Raw genomic sequence first — 7,257 nt, forward strand, 5'->3', positions numbered from 1 at the left:
GTGAAAAATTGCAAAAACAAATGAAATAAGTTGATGAGAACTATGTAAGCAAATCTAAATGCAAATAGAAAATTAGATTGTTAAATAAAACTAGATTTCTAAGTGAATTAAACTAACAAACTAGATGAAATTTGCAATTTGCTCCAAATGTAAAGATTGCTCAAAGTGAAATTGCAAACTAAATTAAGTGAGGCAAGCAAGTGAATGAGCTATGTAAGCAACTAGATTCTTGAAACTAAATTAGCATGTAAGAGAAAATTGCATGAAGATGAAATCAGATTTGTTACAACAACTAAACCAACCAATGAGATATCACTTGCATAAATAAAATCAAATATTGAGAGTATACACAAGTGAATAATTAAGTGAAAACTAGATGTCAAATGAGATGAAGCATGAAATGGACAATTTAGCTCAAAGTGAAAGTTGCATGAAACTATACTAACAAATTGGATGATACTTGAATGTAAGAGAAACTATTCTAACATGACAGGATGACTTGCATGGAAAGATAAGTGTATGAAATTAGTATATAAATGTTTAAGCAAGAAACTAGCATGTAGAGATAGTCCAATGAAATGAAATGGAAAACTTAGCATGCAATGAACAATTAGAACGAAATCAAATGAGAACTATCTTGTAAGCAAAACATGAAATGAACATTAGTGTAGAATGAACATTAGCTTGAAGTGATGAGAGAAAGCATGGAATTATCATGAAATGATAATGTGAGAAATTAGCAAACTAGAATTAACTTCAAGATAAAAATAGAGATCAAATCAAACACCATGCAAAGAGGGGCCTTCTCTCAAGAGAGATAAGGAGTGGGATGCCAAAGGGAGAATTCCCCAAGCTCCCAACGAAAAATAGTTATTTATTATTAGTTAAGGATGTGATGGTCTGTTGACCACTGGAGTGGCACTTGAAGATTTTTGAAGACTCCATGCCCAAGGATGTAACAAAGGTTGCTTGTACCATCATAGATCATCATATCACCAGAGTTTTTCAACTCTACTTCTTCTTCTCATCTTCTTCTATTGTACCCAGATTCCACAAGCTTTGCGGGGATGATGTAAAGTGATGCTAGTATGATGAGTTTGAGTCATGTAACAGGCCTAGGTAACTTGGGACCTTGTCATCAAGTCAGTTTACTCTAGGAGGTTTTTTGTGAGTTTACTCTGGGAGGTTTCTTTCACTTGGTTAATTATTATATCCTTACGGGGCTAATAATTAATTGAGTTTTTTCTTCCAAGCATAACCTCAACGTCGGAGTATGGTTTGAAGGCGAGGCCTTGGGTGAGTCCTAGTGTCTAGAGTCATTGTATATTACCATACTAGATCACTCGCAAAAATTTCTTGGAATTTGGTTAGTTCTACGGGTCTTTTATTTTTTTATTTTTTTAAGTTTCTTGTAGGGTGGCAATTTGAATAAAATCCGAATGTTATATGTAATAAGTGATGTCTAGAGAAGTTGTATGGGGTATGTGCGAAAATTCCTAAACCGGAATCCCTACTGCAACAACTAATAATATTTCTCGTACTTGTTAGATTTACATGAACAAGTTATTTGCAGTTTCCTATGACAAATATTGAAATACATACACTGCAACCTTCACTTAATTTATATGCGGAAACAAGACACTGAGCAAGAAAGAAAATACAACACAATAACACCGTTATTTTTGGACAAATATCCCCGGAAAAACCCAATGCGGGAAAACTAGTGCTACAGATTTGAGGGTTTATCATTATTAAGCAGTAGCAATTCTGAATACATCTCTGAATAGCTCAAGGGTTATTTAGTTACAAAGAGAGAAATACTGGCAGAAATATTTGTGAGATTACCTCACACAATCATTGAGAAAAATCTTGGTTGATCCGGTCACTGGATGAAGTGCCTTTGGCAGGCCCTTTGCTGCCTCTGTGTAGTCCTCACAAAGTCCGTGTGTCAGCCCCTCTAGGCACTACGTCACCCAGGGAACTGATCGATTTGCTGCTCGAAGTCATTGCTCTCAACTTCCCGGTCTCACACCTCGGCTCTCGGCTTCTGAAACTGACTCTGCTGCGAAATTCTAGACTGTCTCTCACCCTCTATGCTGCCTTTGCATGGCCTTGCGTCAGCCTCTGTGTGAGAGCTACTGGATCACTCTCTGCCTCTCTTTTCTGACGATTCTCTGGCTGAGAAAATCTCTCTCTCACCAGATGCCATCTCTGCCCCATACCTGCTAGAAATCTACTCAATCAGAATTTCCTCTTAAGAACTTCTCACTTCAGAAATTCGATCTCTTGATCTCTCGGTCTATCTTCCAAATGACCCTCAAGCTTCCTTAAATAATCTTCTTGTTGACATTCAATGAACCAGATTAAAAGCTAATCAATGGCTAAGATCATTTTAGCTTTATCCTCGTCTTCTTCTAGAAATTACACCCACAATTAGATTAATACCCATTAATATTTTTAATTTCCTATGTTTAGACTTAGGGGCCTATGAAAAATATTAATTGTTTTAATAAAATTGTTTTTGGGTAGAATTTCCCAAAATGCTTTTTGGGTTCTCTTTGGAATACATGTGCCCAAGCCTCCCTGCAAAATTTGAGGCCCAGAGCATATTCAATGCTACCCCAAATCAACACTCCCTCTTAGCGAGGAATGTGCTCTAGCAATATATGCTACTGCATACTGCTCTGACTCTGAAGCATCGTCCTCTACGCTATTGATGTCTGACATGTTGTCCACCAACTACTACACTGCTGCTGCAACTGTACTGTTGTTGACACTGCCACTGTCAACACTACATCCGTACTACAGCTCCCTCTCAAATGTTGTATATGTGTCGCTACTAGCACTGCCACTGGCAACAACCATTGCACTGCAAACTATTGCTGTTACTCCATCAACAACGAAAAAACATCCAAAATTACTGAACTAATTGTGTTCAGTATGATACCACGTGAACGCTGGAGCCTGACTGCTGCTAGTCTTTGCACTAACCCTCTGAATCTACTGCGTTGCTGTTGACTACTGCTCTATGCCATCTGCACTGCTGCTAACTCTGCTTTGCGTTGCTCAGTCTCTGGCGCTCCTAGCCACTGCAACTGTCTCTTTGACACTCCTCGGCACCATCCAAGACTAGGCCATCCTGCTACTCCTGATATGGGTTCCCGTAGCAAGGAATTGATCCAAGTGGTGGGCTCCTCAAGGATCCTGCCCATCTGTAGCTCTTTCAAACTACAACTCCAAATTAACCCACCTCCCTCCTGGTGGTATCTCCGCTGTCATGGCGAACTCTTCTTCGATTTTCGCGGGCGTAGCCTTCGGATCGTGTTTCTCATCTTTGTCCTTCTTCCTGAGAGGACACTGTGCAACGTAGTTAACCATTTCATCACACCTGAAACACTTGATTTTCAAGACGTCCTTCTTACGTCTTTGCTGCTCCTGTTGTCCCTTCGATGCAAGGGCTACATTCTCCTCCTCCTCTTTGGGTTCGACCCACTACTACTGCTTCCGTCAAGTTTAACCTTGACTAAGTCTCTCGTCAACTCCTCTTGTTTTAGAGCTGCCCACATCTCATCCCAATTCAGCAAAGTTGCTCTGCCCAGGATACACTGGACAAAGACTTGTCACTCATTTGAGACAAAATTGAGGGCGAATCTAACCAACTCTGAATCTTGAGGTGTATGCCCCATAACAGACAATTCATCACGGGTCTCCTGAAGCTTTGTGAAGAATGGATTCACACGCTCCCTCGTTTGCATCTGAGCAGATCTCATTTTCTGCTCAAGGTACATCTTCCGTTGCTCGGAAGATCCCTGATATAACGTAGACAAAATATTCCACATCTCCTTAGCAATCCCTTTGCTAGCGATGTGATAGACCACATAATCCTTTACTCCGTCTAGGATCACATTCTTTTCGCCTTCGACATCTCAGCTTTGTATTTCTTCTACAGATTTGCATCTGCAGGGACAACCACCACGTTGTCGATGTATGATGTCTTGAGGGCATGCTCATCTAGAAGGAATGACATTCTTGCCTTCCAGATGACATAGTTGGATGCCCCATCCAACCTGTCTTGATCCCTCAAGCCAGTGGTTGCCATTCCTACCACAAATGTCGAAAATATCCTCTCTCCTCCGCGCTGCTACTGGGCTAGCTTACGCACTCCGCGCTAGAGCGAGTAAAACTACTGCCTCTCGTTGCTTCTCAACTCTAGAGAAATCGAATTCCTTGACTAGGAATTCTTTGAGGAAGAAATTCCCTCAATTGTGCTCCTCTTCTTTCTTCTGATGATTTTCTGCCCAACAAACTACCTGCAGAAAAATCTGCGTCCCACCAACTCTCCTCACGTTGAGGCTTCTGCGCTGCTCTCTCTGCCCTGGCAAAAACTCGATCTGGAGGCCCTTCTCTCCATTGACTCACTCGGAGAAACACTGCCTCGAAATTCAGCCCTCGGGCTAAGAACTGCGTAAACCCTCTGGGGTTTCGAATTGCTGCCTCTTGTAGCTTTTCGATCTCCTTCTTTTGTTCAACGCTGGGTTCTCTGGCACTGTTGTTCTTGTTCCAACAGCAGGCTCTGATACTATGTGAAAATTCCTAAACCGGAATCCCTACTGCAGCAAGTAATGATATTTCTCCTACTCGTTAGATTTACATGAACAAGTTATTTGCAGTTTCCTACGACAAATATTGAAATAAATACACTACAACCTTCACTTAGTTAATTTATATGCGGAAACAAGAGACTGCGCAAGAAAGAAAATACAACACAATAACACCGTTATTTTTGGACAAATGTCCCCGGAAAAACCCAATGCAGGAAAACTGGTGTAGCAAATCTGAGGGTTTATTATTAGTAAGCAGTAGCAAATTCTGAATACATCTTTGAATACCTCAAGGATTATTTAGTTATAGAGAGATAAATACTGGCAAAAATATTTGTGAGATTACCTCACATAATCATTGAGAAAATCCAGGCTGATCTTGTCACTGGATGAAGTGTCTCTGGCAGGCCGTGCGTTGCCTCTATGCAGTCCTCACGTAGTCCTTGCATCAGCCCCTCTAGGCACTGCGTCACCCAGCTAGTTGATCGATTTGCTGCCCAAAGTCACTGCTCTCAGCCTCTCGGTCTCACACCCCGGCTCCCGACTTCTGAAACTGACTCTGCTGCAAAATTTCGGACTCTCTCACCCTCTGCGCCGCCTTTTCGTGGCCCTGCGTTAGCCTCTGCGTGAGAGCTGTTGGATCACTCTCTGCCTCTCTCTGTTGATGCTTCTCCCGCTCAGAAAATCTCTCTCCGGATGATATTGTTGCCCCTCAATTGCAAGAAATCTACACGATTAGAATTTCCTCTCGAGAACTTCTCACTTCAGAAATTCGATCTCTTGATCTCTCGGTGTGTCCTCCAAATGATCCTCAAGCTTCCTTAAATAATCCTCTCGTTGACATTCAAAAACCCAAATTAAAAGCTAATCAATGGCTAAGATCATTTTAGCTTGATCCTTGTCTTCTTCTAGAAGTTACACAAATTCTCATTAATATTTTTAATTTCTTAAGTTTAGACTTAGGGGCCTATTAAAAATATTAACTATTTTAATAAAATAGTTTCTTGGTGGAATTTCCCAAAACACTTTCTGGGTTCTTTGGAATACATGTGTTCAAGCCTCCCTGCAAAATTTGAGGCCTAGAGCATGTTGTTGCACAAAGTGTCTATGTAGTGCGATAATGCTCAGAGTAAGGACCGTCACTCTTAAATTCTTACTCACTCCATTTAGACTCTCTCCTAGGCAAGTCAAGGGGGGTAGTCCCTAGGTAAATGGATGAGGATACCCTGTGAAAAACAGATTCTAGAAGATTTTAATGACGGACAACTTGATGAATTTAAACGATTAAATCAGATTGATAAATTAAATGCCAATGTAGACAAGACACGACTACAAGATAGAAACAATTATAGACCAGTGTTTTCGATATTTGAATTAACCATCCATAAAACAAGCTATCTAGAACAATTTTCAATATGTGACAAAAAGTGACAATTATAAATAATCCACGAAAACGCCCAACACTGTCACATGCAAAAGATTCCAGATTTAAAACGATTATCGTTAATGACCAAGATCTAGATTCAATTGATTTTCTTTTAACATTTATCGCACTAGACTATAGAAGAATCATGAGAATTTAAGATTTAGCGTTTAACATTAGAGACACCAAGGAATTTAAAATTAATCAACGGGTCAAAAATCGAAATTTTAATGGGCCATAGGCCACATTAAAAAATTTTAATGTTTAAGTGAAAAACCCCTTATTGTAAATCCGTAATCGCAAATTCAATTTTTTTTTTAAATGTTTAGAATTTTAAAAGTTTTTTTTATTTTTGTATTTTGAAAATTTTAAAATTTTTAGGGATTTTTTAAAGTTTTTTAATTTTTTTTTTAAAATTTTTAATGCTTAGAAATTTTTTTAATGTTTTTTTAGATTTTTATGATTTAGGAGTTTTTTAATTTTAAATAAAAAAAATCAAAGTCAAAATAAGACAATGAAAAATAAAATCTAAATAAAACAAAATGAAACCAAAATCGAACTTAAAATTTTAATCTAACTAAAGTCTATACCCCCAAAAAACAAATACAAACAAAATGAAAGCGGATTTTATACAATGAAAGGGAAATAACCTAACCCTACAAACACGCAAAAGCTAAAAGCCGGATCTAGCCAAACGCATACATAACAAAGAAGTCGAATGTTTTGTTTTAGATGTGAATGCAGGTTTGCGGAAGCTGAAGCTTGCTCGACGGAAAGGGAGGAGGATGCTTGCAGGTTTAGGAAGTAAGTAGCGGACGGAGCAGCGAGGGGAAGGTGAATCGTGGCTGCGAGCGAGGGTTTGCAGCGGATATGGACAGGGATGTGGCAGCAATGGATGGAGGGGTCAATGGAGCTGCAGATTTTGAATGGCTGCGTGAATGGAGCAGGCAACGCGTAGATGGATGAGGGATGCAGAGTATGGAAGAGAGTTCGACGTACAGAAGAAGCAGCGAGGAAGAGAGAAATGCGTGGAGGTTTTGAGTTTTTGTTTTCTGTTGTGTACAGGTGCAGGACTACAGCGTATGAAAGAGCAGGATGGTGAGGGCAGCGTGAATGAGCAACTGAAGGGAGATTGCGTGGTGGTTGAGCATGCCAGAGGGAAATGCAGTTTGAGGATAGTGGTCAGGGATGATTCAATATAGCAGCGAGGGTTTATAGGAACAATACACAGGT

This window comes from Pinus tabuliformis, chromosome 6, assembly GCF_031772625.1.
Source record: "Pinus tabuliformis cultivar Carrire ecotype Pingquan chromosome 6, CPIR1, whole genome shotgun sequence".
Lineage (NCBI taxonomy): Eukaryota > Viridiplantae > Streptophyta > Pinopsida > Pinales > Pinaceae > Pinus > Pinus tabuliformis.